At 49.1% G+C, this 15042-nt stretch overlaps 1 protein-coding gene across 2 annotated transcripts in view; it reads right to left on the reverse strand.

Annotated features, from left to right (window-relative positions):
* Positions 1-15042, reverse strand: part of LOC121285843 (mediator of RNA polymerase II transcription subunit 13-like) — a 271744-nt gene that overhangs the window by 206332 nt on the left and 50370 nt on the right. The window lies entirely within an intron of this gene.

Below are 15042 nucleotides of genomic sequence, written 5' to 3' on the forward strand. Positions count from 1 at the left end.
AATCTGCAAATCCTTCCAACAAAGGCCAATGGCAAGTAAGAGCTGGAAAGATTCCTGGTCAACCATGTGATAGAAAGTTGGAGCCTTTACCATTACTACCCATAGCTCCAGTGCATGTTGCCACAGCAACTCTAACTCCAAGTGATCTGTAAAACACCACCACCACTCTGTCAAGATCCCTCATAATTTTGATCACTTCTATCAAGTCTCTTCTCAATCTTCTCTAAAGACTACAATCCCTGTTTATTCAATCTATCCTTGTAACTGAAGTCCATGCCCAGAACCACTCAAAAATCTTATCTTGGCCCTCTCCAATAGCTTTACATCCTTCCTCAGCTTCATGGCCAAAATTAGGCAAAATACTCCGATTGAGGCCAGTTTTTTCACCATAACTTCCTTGCTTTTGTACTCTATTGTTCTATTTATAAAACACAGGATTCCATGTGCCTTATTAACCTCTTTAACGTCCTCTGCCACCTTCAATGTTCTGTGCCCACATCCATGCTCCAGGTCCCTCTGCCCCTGCATTTATAAGAACTGTTTCCTTTATTTTACCTCTCCTCATTCTTCCAGCCAAAATGTCCTCTCGCTAGAAAGGCAACCATAAGTCTTTTTGGTTATTTTCTGTACCTGTCCATGACACTTTACTGATGCACATGACCCCCTCCCCAAATCTCTTTGGACTGTTTTGGTTTCTTGTTTTTCACCGTTTAGAAGTGCTCAGCACAATGCTTTTTAGGTCCTACATGGATGACTTCACACTTGCCTATGTTGAAATCCATTTGTCAATCTTTCCCATTCACTTAATCTATTAAGAACTCTAATGTTATGTTTCCATCTACACAGGTTTCAAATCCGCCCATCTTTGTGTCATCAGCAGACTTGAATATGTGACTTTGTATCACATCATCCAAGTTGTTAATGAATACAGTGACTAGTCAAGATCTACCACAGTCCTTCCAGAACACCACTAGTCACATTCTGCCATTTTGTGTACCTTCCATTTGTCCGTGTTGCCTGCCACTCAATCAATTTCCTAACCAGGTCAGCAATTTGCCTAAATTCCATGAGCTTCAACCTTAGCTGACAATGTTTCATAACAGACCATTGATCAAATCCATCTGGAAATCCATATAAATATCCAAAGACATTCCCCTTTCCACTATTTCAGTTACCTCTAAAAAAAATTAAATCAGATTTGTCAGGTGTAACCTACTGATTAAATATCCATGCTGGCTCTCTGGTACTGAAAATTTTCAAGGTGTTCAACCGGAGTATCTGTAATTCTAGACTCTTGTAATTTCCCAACAGATATTAGGTTAACTGGTTTACAATTCCTGGTTTTGCTTTCTTACCTTTCTTCAATAGCTGAACGAGATACACAATTTTCCAATTTAAAGGAAGAGTTCTCTAATTGAGAGAACTTTGCAGATGCCCATGCTATATAATCTTCCAATGTTCTCACCTACTTGCTTCAAATGTCTGTGATGGAAACCATCTGGTTGAGGGATTTGTCATTCGAGTACTATTATTTTGTCTACATTTTGCCCTGTCCCCATCCTGGATTCAAGTATCAATTTCCTTTGGATGCCCAACAAGCTATCCTCTTCCTCAATCGTAAATACTAGTACAAAGTAATTATCTGATGTTGTCTGTCATTTCCTTATTTTCATTAACAATATTGCCTTTATCGATTTTCAAGGGACCTGCATTGCTCCTGACCACCCTCTTTTTCCCCTCCAATACAACTCAAAGAATTTTGTGCTGATTTTGATATCCCTTGCAAGTTTCTTTTCACATCCTTTTTCGCAACTCCTATATTTGATCATCTTTCATTCTTTGTTGCTCTAACAGTTGCCAGGACCTGCATCCTGTTTTTGTATTTTTTGCATGTATTTTATTTTAGTATTATATCAACTCTTGACTCTTCAGTTATGCATGCCTTTTTTTGGCAAGTAAAGCTACTTGCCCCTTAGGGGTATAAACTGGTTCCTTAACAAAAATTCTTTGAATACCTCCCAGTGAATTGTCTGCATTTTACCCATCAACAGATTTTTCCAGTTTACTCCAGACATTGTCTCATCACAATTAAGTTAGCATTATCCAAATATGAAATATTAGTAGCTGTTTGTGATCTTCAATATGTTGGACTCAATTGGATCACAATTAGATTAATGTTCACACAGTGTTAGGCTGGCTCATTAACCATTACGGTCTACAAATCTAAAATGGCATGCCCTTTTGTTGGCTCCAGGACATATTGTTGCAAAAAACTATCCCAGGTACACTCCAGAAATTCACTGTCTTTCTGACAGGTACTAATCTGCTTATTCCAACCTATATGAAAATTAAAATCTGCCCTTTAAACCATTCTGTCTTTGTTAAATGCTTGCCTAATCTCTGCATTTATACATTTCTTCACTTCATTACCAAGATGCCTATACACAACTCCCACTCTTGATCCTTCTCACAAAGTATGTCACCTGCTCCTCTAATTATTGGATTTCTACCAGATTATTCTTCCGCCCTCCTCCCCTTCCCTTTTGGGCAGCCTCTCCTGTTTCACGGTGCCAAGGTCAGCATCTGGCTGCCCTTCTGACAGTCTTATCCTTATCCTCTGTTATGACACAGCCGATGGTAAAGGCAGAGTTGCTCAAAACCCAGGGGGAAACTTGAAACAACTGTCATAACCCATTTTTGCAATTTGTATGTTTCGAGATGCAGACATTGAATTCAGTAGTAATAAGACCACTGAGTTGAGGGGCTTTTTTTAAAAAAAAACTAAATTAAACATTTATTAATACAACAAAAATTGTAAGCACATACATATGTCTACAAAATTACTACCATAAAAACTGAAAAAATCCCCTAATTAATCTGAGTCTCAGTTACACCCCTGTTAAGGCAACAGTAAAACTCAGATTTAAAGAGACACCTGGCACAGCACACCCTGGGCAATCGTATTCAAAATGAGTTTCTTTCAGCCCTGGACCCTTGCAGACAGACTTGAGTTTTACAGGCTGGAGGCTTCTCACACTTGATGAATCTTAAAATGTCTCTGCCTTACACAGAATCTCCTTTCTCCTTTACACATATCTATCTTGTTGAATGTGAATTTTCTATTGTATTACTAAATTTTTAATTTTGCCTCTTCTAACAACAATATCCTTTGATTCCACCAATTTTAATAGTAAGCTGAAAAAATAAACACATTGCTTGGCAACTTCTAGCTAGGTGCAAGATTTCACCCATTCTTCTGAAAGCTTTATTCAAAAATGCAAATTGCCCTCTTGACACCTATGTTTCTAAACTTCCCCATGTTTATCTAATTACCATTTCAAACCTACTTCAAAGCCTCTAGACCAGCTGGCTTTAATCCAATTAAGACATATACACACATACAAAGATATAGAGCTTGGCCTAAATAGCCAAGTGGTTATGGAACTGGGTTTATAACCCCAAGATCAAGAGTTCAAATCTCACAATGGCAAACTATGAAACAACGTAACTTCATCTGAAACAGATGGAAACATGTTTGTACTTGAAAGAGTTACACCTAGTACAAAGTTAAGGTGCTTGGCCTAAATAGCCAAGTGGTTATGGTACTGGGTTTGTAACCCCAAGATCAAGAGTTCAAATCTCACAATGGCAAACTATGAAACAATGTAACTTCATCTGAAACAGATGGAAACAGGTTTACTCAAAAGAGTATCAAGAGTTCAAATCTCACAATGGCAAACTATGAAACAATGTAACTTCATCTGAAACAGATGGAAACAGGTTTACTCAAAAGAGTATCAAGAGTTCAAATCTCACAATGGCCAACTATGAAACAATGTAAGTTCATCTGAAACAGATGGAAACAGGTTTGTACTCGAAAGAGCTACAAAGATATAGACACAGGCACCACTAAACACTATTTTAGAAAAACAATTTCCAATAACTTCATAGACATTAATCTCTTCATGACACCTCAGTTAGTGAGTACATAGCATCTGCTGGACAAGGTCATATACTGCCAATCCTCATTCTCCAACACACCTGAGTTCCACTTACTCTGCATGTGAATCAGTCACACAAATTTCATTCTGACACTGCACTTCTCCGAGATGTGATGCAATTTGGAACAAACTATCCAGGTATGCCTCCCTTAGCACTTGTGTGTCAGAGTGCCTCCAATTTGTACACCAGCTTAATGGTTCTAAGCCAGAAAGATTCAGAAATGAGACATCTACTGCAGATATGGTCACTCAGGGTAGCCGTGTTATCCATGAATACCCATATCTTGCAGTCCAGACACAACCTACCCTATGATATCTTTTTACTTCCTTTATTTTATTGTCATTTGGTAGCACAGTATTGCTGGCTAAAGGCATTTTGTCAAAGTTTTTCATCCTGCACTTATCAGGGCAATCGCAAGAATACCAATGTCAGGGGAAGCAAAAACTTTATACTGAAGAGTGCTGAATAGTTGGCTAGATGACTCTGGTAGAGGCACTGCCACAGAGAATACACTAGTTAATGGTAATTGACAGTTAACTGCCAAACATTTGTTTGAAATGTTAAACCAGATAGCTTGACTCTGATTGGTTCATTCCTCATTTGCCTTGACCAGCAAATGGCTCTCACTTATTTTGTTTAGCTGAAACAAGTGCAATGTGTGTACATGATCTTTCTGTCTGCAAAGATCAGGGCCCTGTGTATTAATATATGTACCTTCCAGTACACGTAAATGCACCATACTGCAAGCCTGACTGACAATCTTAAATTAGTCAGCATAATTATTTTTGGTAAAAATTACACTGACAACCAATTTAAGATAGTCAGTCAAGCTCGCAATGTGGGCACATTTGCATGTACTGAAAGCTACATATGTTAATACACAGGGCCCTGTACTTTGCAGACAAAAAACATGTTCAGCTAAACAAAATAAGAGATAGTCATTCACTGGTTCATTCCTCAGGGCAATGCCTTGACCAGAGTCAAGGATTTAAAATTTCAAACAATGTTTGGCATTCAACTGTCAATCACCATTAACTGGTGCACTCTCCATGGCAACGCCTCTACCAGAGTCCATTTGCCAACCAATCAGCACTCTCTTCTCATACAGTATAAAGTTGCTTCCCCTAACATTGGTATTCTTGCGATTATCCCGATGAGAGCAAGGCGAAAAGCTTCGACAAAATTTCTTTTCTTCAGTAATGCTTTATTTTACTTTTATCTACTGCTTAGTTATAAATTTTTTTCCAAAAAAATGCTAATTTGCACTAAGCACAAACATTAGACAAAATTTTAAATACTTACCGCCACAAGCTTATATAAACCACAAGTATTGGAGGCAAAAAGCAGCACATTTGTTTGAAATGTTAAACCAGATAGCTTGACTCTGATTGGTTCCTTCCTCATTTACCTTGACCAGCAAATGGCTCTCACTTATTTTATTTAGCTGAAACAAGTGCAATGTGTGTACATGATCTTTCTGTCAGAATCATTTATTAATTGTTGTGTATTGCTGCAAACTAATTTTCTAAAACAGTTCCTTTAAGAGCTAATTAAGTAACACATTGGTCACTCTTCTGCACCATCTACCCATACTCACAAAACTCCCTATTTCACACTGTTCATGACAACTCTGTGTTGATTTAGTGAAAAATCAGTTATAAGAAGCTAAGTAATAAGCTGCACTAGTTAATTGAGGATTTAAAGACATTACTAACTAAACTTCGACATCAAAAAGGTGCAGCATAAAACTGAATGACTTGCACAACAGATGAAAAATTTCCACCTCTAGTATTAACAATTGAATGATCACATGCACAATATTGGCCTGAGATGATTACATTAAGAACATACCAAGTATCAACAGCAGAATTGGGTATACCCCACGCAACATCTAGAAACACAAGCATACATGGTTTAAATACCAGGAATCAATTTACCTTATCATATATATTGTTATTTCTTCATTTAAGATTCATTTGGTGGTGCAGCATCAACATGGAGACACCCCTTCACCCAACAGGAACCAATACAGAAAATGCAAATTCAGTTTAGTATGTCTGCTATTACAACATTCTCAAAACTGTAAAGCATTGTAAAATGTGTTTAACTTTTAATAATATAGTAACGAAGGTTCAGAACTGCCCACCTTCCCTCAGTTACCATCCAAATGCCAGGTTTTTTTTTAAAGACAACAAACTTTCAAGTCCTTCCTTAAATGTAAAGATCACAATTCAGTTACGTCATTCCTAACTAATCAAGTAACTTTTGAGAGCTCAAGATTTGGATCCCAAATCATTGAAGCCTAACTAAAAGCAAGGCTTTTAAAGTGAAAAAAAACAGTTGACTTCTAAAACATCAGTACCTTCTGTAAAATGACATTCAGAGGCATTAGCGGACACAGTGCCTGTAATAGTCAGAATAGAGGATACACATATCTGGGTTATTTTCAGCTAATGTCTTCAAGTTCTATTCCATGAAAGTTGAGAGACAGCAGCATCAGTTCCAAACCAGCAAAAGCCAAATTTAATGCCTAGAGTAATTTTAAATCACGAATCAGAATCATTTATTAATTGTTGTGTATTGCTGCAAACTAATTTTCTAAAACAGTTCCTTTAAGAGCTAATTAAGTAACACATTGGTCAATTTTATAGATGGCTGGTGTTGAATGAAACAGATTAAGATTGAACTTTAGGTAAAAGCATGTTTTAATCTCTGCTTGAAAAAGTCGTAATTAGCAAATTAAAAAAATCTTCACTTCTTATTATATAGACAACCTTTATTTTGCTCCTCCTTTACTCATGTGCGCGAGCAAGCAAAAGCCTGCATTTGTCCCAGGGCAAATCATCTAAATGGATCACGGCCCTCAAGATTGAGTGAGAAGCCAGCTACGTGGAGGGGGGGAAAAAATGGACGATCTGGGTATGGGTGCATATTTACCCAGTGAGCTGTGCTGAGAGCCTGACCAGCCCTATAGGTAACAATAGTGGGTAAAGTATCGACCCATATAAATTGGTCACTAATAAATTCAATTTAGGGTAAGCTTCTTTGCCTATGATGTGTAACATGCGACTGCATGGTGTAATTGATACATTTAAGGTTAGGTACATGAAGGAGAAAGGAATAGAAGGATATATTGTTAAGCTTAGGGGAAGTAGAGTAGGAGCGGGCCCATGTTGAGCACCATCACAGACTGTGCTTCAAAGTCTATGTAATTGTCTTGATCAATCAAATACAACTATCAAATGACTGGAATATAACACTTACCTTTTCTACAATTACCTTAACAGTGGGAAACTAAAGAAATTGGTTAAGTGGAGTTTGTCCTAATAATAAAGGATCCAAATTCTAAGTATTAGATGTTATTTCTGCCATTTGCTACTACTAGTTTGAGAACCATAATCAAAACACGAACAGCATTTTGTAGTTGATTACCCTCTCTCAAGTCAAACCCTATTCCAAACCTGAACATACAACTGAGAGTCTCCTACATTGCTATGGCAACCAGCTGAAATGTGACACTAAGAAAAAGGAAAATAATGGATACTCCAGCATTATCTGAAACAAATTAAGATCTGCCACTGAACATTTCTGCTTTAACCACAAACACCAAAAGCAGATTAACTAGTGATTCATCCCATTGCTGTTTGTGGGCTGTGCACAAAATGGCAGCTAATTTTACCAATATTCAACAGTGACTGCACTACAACTAGAGTTCAAGAATAAGTGTTTTTTAAACACCTAAAACAAAAAACTTAAAACAAGTTCTTGTCCCTTTTATCGCCAAGAGGCATCACTTGTAAATATAAAATTACCAAATATAAAATCGCCAGATAAAAACAATATCTTCAACTCACTAACAAAATGCTTCCTGGATGAATTTTTTACACTATTTCCAAAGCTAACATAACAGAAATGTTAAGACAAATTACATCTTGAAGAATGGTCCCAGGTGAAATTCAAGTTAGCAGGCCCATCAGTGGCTCCCAAGAGAAATAACTATATTTTTTGTTAACAAACCCAGCAGTGAGAGAACTGATCTTTTATTATTGGCTACAATATTTAAAACGCAATGAAATATAAGAAATGCTGATATAGTAATGAAAGCGCTACAACTGGTCTCAGCATTAAAGGGACTTTAATCTTCATTATCAAGAAAATATAATAATTCTCGTAATATTGTGATTCATTGCAAAGGTAAGATAGTAGTGGGGATTGGATAGAGAAAAGGGCGCGCGAGAGAGAAGAGGGCAGGCGCGCGCGCGAGGGGGGGAGGGGGCGGGCGCGCGCCGGAGAGGGGGGGCGGGCGCGCGCGCGAGAGAGAGAGGGGGCGGGCGCGCGCGCGAGAGAGAGAGGGGGGGCGGGCGCGCGCGCGAGAGAGAGAGGGGGGGCGGGCGCGCGCGCGAGAGAGAGAGGGGGGGCGGGCGCGCGCGCGAGAGAGAGAGAGGGGGCGGGCGCGCGCGCGAGAGAGAGAGGGGGCGGGCGCGCGCGCGAGAGAGAGAGGGGGCGGGCGCGCGCGCGAGAGAGAGAGGGGGCGGGCGCGCGCGCGAGAGAGAGGGGGGCGGGCGCGCGCGCGAGAGAGAGGGGGCGGGCGCGCGCGCGAGAGAGAGAGGGGGGCGGGCGCGCGCGCGAGAGAGAGAGGGGGCGGGCGCGCGCGCGAGAGAGAGAGGGGGCGGGCGCGCGCGCGAGAGAGAGAGGGGGCGGGCGCGCGCGCGAGAGAGAGAGGGGGCGGGCGCGCGCGCGAGAGAGAGAGGGGGCGGGCGCGCGCGCGAGAGAGAGAGGGGGCGGGGCGCGCGCTGCGAGAGAGAGAGGGGGCGGGCGCGCGCGCGAGAGAGAGAGGGGGCGGGCGCGCGCGCGAGAGAGAGAGGGGGCGGGCGCGGCGCGCGAGAGAGAGAGGGGGCGGGCGCGCGCGCGAGAGAGAGAGGGGGCGGGCGCGCGCGCGAGAGAGAGAGGGGGCGGGCGCGCGCGCGAGAGAGAGAGGGGGGCGGGCGCGCGCGCGGAGAGAGAGAGGGGCGGGCGGGCGCGCGCGAGAGAGAGGGGCGGGCGGGCGCGCGCGAGAGAGCTGGGCGGGCGGGCGCGCGCGAGAGAGCGGGGCGGCGGCGCCGGCGAGAGAGCGGGCGGGCGGGCGCGCGCGAGAGAGCGGGCGGGCGGGGCGCGCGCGAGAGAGCGGGCGGGCGGGCGCGCGCGGAGAGAGCGGGGCGGGCGGGCGCGCTGCGAGAGAGCGGGGCGGGCGGGCGCGCGCGAGAGAGCGGGGGCGGGCGGGCGCGCGCGAGAGAGCGGGCGGGCGGGCGCGCGCGAGAGAGCGGGCGGGCGGGCGCGCGCGAGAGAGCGGGCGGGCGGGCGCGCGCGAGAGAGCGGGCGGGCGGGCGCGCGCGAGAGAGCGGGCGGGCGGGCGCGCGCGAGAGAGCGGGCGGGCGGGCGCGCGCGAGAGAGCGGGCGGGCGGGCGCGCGCGAGAGAGCGGGCGGGCGGGCGCGCGCGAGAGAGCGGGCGGGCGGGCGCGCGCGAGAGAGCGGGCGGGCGGGCGCGCGCGAGAGAGCGGGCGGGCGGGCGCGCGCGAGAGAGCGGGCGGGCGGGCGCGCGCGAGAGAGCGGGCGGGCGGGCGCGCGCGAGAGAGCGGGCGGGCGGGCGCGCGCGAGAGAGCGGGCGGGCGGGCGCGCGCGAGAGAGCGGGCGGGCGGGCGCGCGCGAGAGAGCGGGCGGGCGGGCGCGCGCGAGAGAGCGGGCGGGCGGGCGCGCGCGAGAGAGCGGGCGGGCGGGCGCGCGCGAGAGAGCGGGCGGGCGGGCGCGCGCGAGAGAGCGGGCGGGCGGGCGCGCGCGAGAGAGCGGGCGGGCGGGCGCGCGCGAGAGAGCGGGCGGGCGGGCGCGCGCGAGAGAGCGGGCGGGCGGGCGGGCGCGAGAGAGCGGGCGGGCGGGGCGCGAGAGAGCGGGCGGGCGGGCGCGAGAGAGCGGGCGGGCGGGCGCGAGAGAGCGGGCGGGCGGGCACGAGAGAGCGGGCGGGCGGGCGGGCACGAGAGAGCGGGCGGGCGGGCGGGCGCGAGAGAGCGGGCGGGCGGGCGGGCGCGAGAGAGCGGGCGGGCGGGCGGGCGCGAGAGAGCGGGCGGGCGGGCGGGCGCGAGAGAGCGGGCGGGCGGGCGCGAGAGAGCGGGCGGGGCGGGCGCGAGAGAGCGGGCGGGCGGGCGCGAGAGAGCGGGCGGGCGGGCGCGAGAGAGCGGGGCGGGCGGGCGCGAGAGAGCGGGGCGGGCGGGCGCGAGAGAGCGGGCGGGCGGGCGCGAGAGAGCGGGCGGGCGGGCGCGAGAGAGCGGGCGGGCGGGCGCGAGAGAGCGGGCGGGCGGGCGCGAGAGAGCGGGCGGGCGGGCGCGAGAGAGCGGGCGGGCGGGCGCGAGAGAGCGGGCGGGCGGGCGCGAGAGAGCGGGCGGGCGGGCGCGAGAGAGCGGGCGGGCGGGCGCGAGAGAGCGGGCGGGCGGGCGCGAGAGAGCGGGCGGGCGGGCGGGCGCGAGAGAGCGGGCGGGCGGGCGGGCGCGAGAGAGCGGGCGGGCGGGCGCGCGCGAGAGAGCGGGCGGGCGGGCGCGCGCGAGAGAGCGGGCGGGCGGGCGCGCGCGAGAGAGCGGGCGGGCGGGCGCGCGCGAGAGAGCGGGCGGGCGGGCGCGCGCGAGAGGGCGGGCGGGCGGGCGCGCGCGAGAGGGCGGGCGGGCGGGCGCGAGAGAGAGGGCGGGCGGGCGGGCGCGAGAGAGAGGGCGGGCGGGCGGGCGCGAGAGAGAGGGCGGGCGGGCGGGCGCGAGAGAGAGGGCGGGCGGGCGGGCGCGAGAGAGAGGGCGGGCGGGCGGGCGCGAGAGAGAGGGCGGGCGGGCGCGAGAGAGAGAGCGGGCGGGCGCGCGCGAGAGAGAGCGGGCGGGCGCGCGCGAGAGAGAGCGGGCGGGCGCGCGCGAGAGAGAGCGGGCGGGCGCGCGCGAGAGAGAGAGCGGGCGGGCGCGCGCGAGAGAGAGAGCGGGCGGGCGCGCGCGAGAGAGCGGGGGCGCGCGAGAGAGCGGGGGCGCGCGCGAGAGCGGGGGCGCGCGCGAGAGAGCGGGGGCGCGCGCGAGAGAGCGGGGGCGCGCGCGAGAGAGCGGGGGCGCGCGCGAGAGAGAGCGGGGGCGCGCGCGAGAGAGAGCGGGGGCGCGCGCGAGAGAGAGAGCGGGGGCGCGCGCGAGAGAGAGAGCGGGGGGCGCGCGCGAGAGAGAGAGCGGGGGCGCGCGCGAGAGAGAGAGCGGGGGCGCGCGCGAGAGAGAGAGCGGGGGCGCGCGCGAGAGAGAGAGCGGGGGCGCGCGCGAGAGAGAGAGCGGGGGCGCGCGCGAGAGAGAGAGCGGGGGCGCGCGCGAGAGAGAGAGCGGGGGCGCGCGCGAGAGAGAGAGCGGGGGCGCGAGAGAGAGAGCGGGCGCGCGAGAGAGAGAGCGGGCGCGCGAGAGAGAGAGCGGGCGCGCGAGAGAGAGAGCGGGCGCGCGAGAGAGAGAGCGGGCGCGCGAGAGAGAGAGCGGGCGCGCGAGAGAGAGAGCGGGCGCGCGAGAGAGAGAGCGGGCGCGCGAGAGAGAGAGCGGGCGCGCGAGAGAGAGAGCGGGCGCGCGAGAGAGAGAGCGGGCGCGCGAGAGAGAGAGCGGGCGCGCGAGAGAGAGAGCGGGCGCGCGAGAGAGAGAGCACGCGCGAGAGAGAGAGCACGCGCGAGAGAGAGAGCACGCGCGAGAGAGAGAGCACGCGCGAGAGAGAGAGCACGCGCGAGAGAGAGAGCACGCGCGAGAGAGAGAGCACGCGCGAGAGAGAGCGAGGGAGAGCGAGAGAGAGCGAGAGAGAGCGAGAGAGAGCGAGAGAGAGCGAGAGAGAGCGAGAGAGAGCGAGAGAGAGCGAGAGAGAGCGAGAGAGAGCGAGAGAGAGCGAGAGAGAGCGAGAGAGAGCGAGAGAGAGCGAGAGAGAGCGAGAGAGAGCGAGACAGCGAGAGAGAGCGAGAGAGAGCGAGAGAGAGCGAGAGAGCATGCGAGCGAGAGAGAGCCAGAGAGCGAGAGAGCACGCAAGCGAGAGAGAGAGAGAGCGCGTGCGCGAGCGTGCCAGAGACAGGCAGCCTGGGGTGCACCAGAAAGAGGGAGAGGGGGCCGGGGAAGGGGGGCCGGCCCGAGCGCGATGAGGAAGGGGGGCCGGCGTGAGAGACGGGCCACCGGCAGTGCGTTAGAGAGAGTGCGTGCGAGAGAGAGAGAGAGAGAGAGAGAGGGTGCGCGAGAGAGGGCAATATTGAGAGAGTCGGAGAGACAAACAGAGAGGACAGGGGGAGGTAGGGAGGGAAGGGTTTAATTGAATTGGAGACAGCTGGTCTGGAGGCTTTTAGTCATCAAAATGCTAGGTTTGAATGGCTAAATATGTAAACATGACTCAAGTTTTAGGATTTTAGGTGTACGGAAAATTTGCATTTATATAAATTTATAGTTTAAATTTCAGAGAGATGGTAAGATGTTACACCAAGCCAGAAGAAGCTAAATTGAACTGTGTTTACTTTTCCAAAAGGTTACTGATAAAATTAGTACCATGAAAAGGCATATAGGAACAATGGAATTTGCATTAAAAAGAGGTAAAGGGAGATGCGGCTGTGTGTAAGAGAGGAAAACATCCTAAGATCTAACACAAGTGTGAAAAGCCTCCAGCCTCGGCACATCAAGTTGCTATCTACAAGAACCGAAGCTAAGAAAACTCACATTGAATTCTACTGTCCAGGGTATCGTGTAACTTTGCCTGGATTTGTTTAAATCTATTTGTTTTTTTTTTTACTGTTGCCTTAACGGCAGGGGTGTAAATGGAAGCCGGATTAGTTAGGGGTTTCAGGAGTTATTATAGTAGTATTTTGTAGACCCATGTATGTGCTTGAAATTTTTTCTATTGTTAATAAACGTTTAATTTAGTTTTCTGAAACCCTCTGAAGTCATGGTCATCTTATTACTTCTGAATTCAGGGCATGCATCTTGAAATAAAAGTACAAATTGCAAAACAGTTGTGACCACATGGTCAAGCTTCCCTCATGGATTTTATCCGCCTGGCACATATCCTCTGTCTCGTCATAGCATCATACGGCTGGACAAGTCAAAAAGGTAATCTGACAGATGAGTTTGTGTAATGTTCTTGCCAACAGTTTCCTGGAGCAATACATTGTGGAACCAACCAGAAAGAAAGCCATTTTAGATCAAAAACTATGTAATGAGGCAGGGTTAATTAGTAATTTAATTGTAAATTATCCTCTGGGGATAAGGTGATCTTAATATAAATCGAATTCCACATTAAGTTTGAAAACAACATACCTCAGTCCCAAACAAAAATATTACACTTAAACAAAGCCAATTAAGTAGCTACGAAAGGAGTGCTAACTACAGTTGAATGACTAAGTAGATCAAAAAGGTATGGCGATAAATAAACCGTGGGAAACAGTTAAAGAACAAATCAAAATATTCACAAAAATACATTCCATTGAAAAACAAAAACTCAATGAGAACCATCTATCCGCAGCTTACCAGGGAAGCTAAGGATAATATTAGATTAAAATAAGAGATTTATAACCTTGCAAGATTATAAGTCTTAGGGCTGGGAGAGTTTTAGAAACTAACAAAGGGCAATCAAATAGTTGATAAAAAGAGGACTAAAAACCAAATGACAAGGACCTGACAGCCTACATCCTAGAGCTCAAAAAAAAAGGTAGCCGCAGAGATAGTGGCTGCACTGGTTATGTTTTTACAAAATTCCCTGGATTCTAGAATGGTCCAAGGAGATTGGAGGTTAGTAAATCTAACACTTCTATTTAACAAAGTAGAGGGGGCGAAAACAGAACTACAGGCCAGTTAGCCTGACAATGGTCATCAGGGAAATGCTGGAATCTATCATTAAAGAAGTCTTAACATTGCACTTTGAAATCGTGTTACAATCAGAGTCAACACAGTTTTATGAAAGGGAAATAGTGTTTGACAAATTTATTAAGAGTTCTTTTAAGGTGTCATGAGGATCTGTTTTTTGAAGGTATGATTTCTGATTCTTTACCACTGGCTGAATTTTAAACTGATAATGTATACAGACATATACTGTGCTTTATAAAGAAACTGCCCAAGTGGGCCAAGCTGCTACAAAACACAATTTTGCATTCCACAAAGTTGGAGTGAAGACAGAATCAAACCTGAGGACTGTGCAAGACCCCACCTTCTGATTATTCACATTGCAGTGAGGCTTTGCAAATGCTTCCAAGGCGAGACATCAAAATTTAATTGCCTATTCCAAACCAATAACTGCAATAGACATGAACAAGTCTAGCCCGTCTGGACATACCTTGCTGGTTATATATTAAAGGGGACCCCTATCAAGCAGGAGGGGGAAAAAATGAAAAGGACATTGCTTTACCGAAACAGGTTGTTGGAGTCAGGTGCCTTCTCTCTCTAAGTACTGCACCCAGTTTTTAAAGTGATCACCCGAGAAGAAAACGACTGTGGACTGCGATCCTTTAAAACATGGAAATCTGCTCCATATGACTGCCTCCAGAAGAACAGCTAAGCTAAATAGCCACAACTTTGAATCACCACACTGAGAGTAATTAAGGAACAGTTAACTGTATATTCCATTTTTTCTTCTGTGGACTATAAAATCCTTACAAGCTTATTCTCTTAGTCTGCCATCTATACTTGTGTGTGTGTGTGGGCCCAGACGAATGTGAGAGACCATATGAATGGTGTTGTTTTTTTCTTTAGCTTGGGAATAGTTTCAATAAATTTAGCTCATTCTTTGTCTAACCCAAGAAAATCTGCCTGAGTAATTCTCTAAACCTTAACACAAATAGTGGGACATTTCCAGAATTGGCAAAGCACATCCTCCCTAAAGTCCTAAAAATTTAAAACAAACACTGTTACGGTCAGATGAGGAGTGGAAGAATAGGGAGGTCAGTTAACCCCTCCTCACCTGGTCATAACAGAAGATGCAATTAGCAGGGTAGATAAAAGGGAACCAGTAGATGTAGTATATTTGGATTTTCAAAAAGCATTTGGCAAGGTGCCCACA

This window comes from Carcharodon carcharias, chromosome 13 (assembly GCF_017639515.1).
Source record: "Carcharodon carcharias isolate sCarCar2 chromosome 13, sCarCar2.pri, whole genome shotgun sequence".
Classification (NCBI taxonomy): Eukaryota; Metazoa; Chordata; class Chondrichthyes; order Lamniformes; family Lamnidae; genus Carcharodon; species Carcharodon carcharias.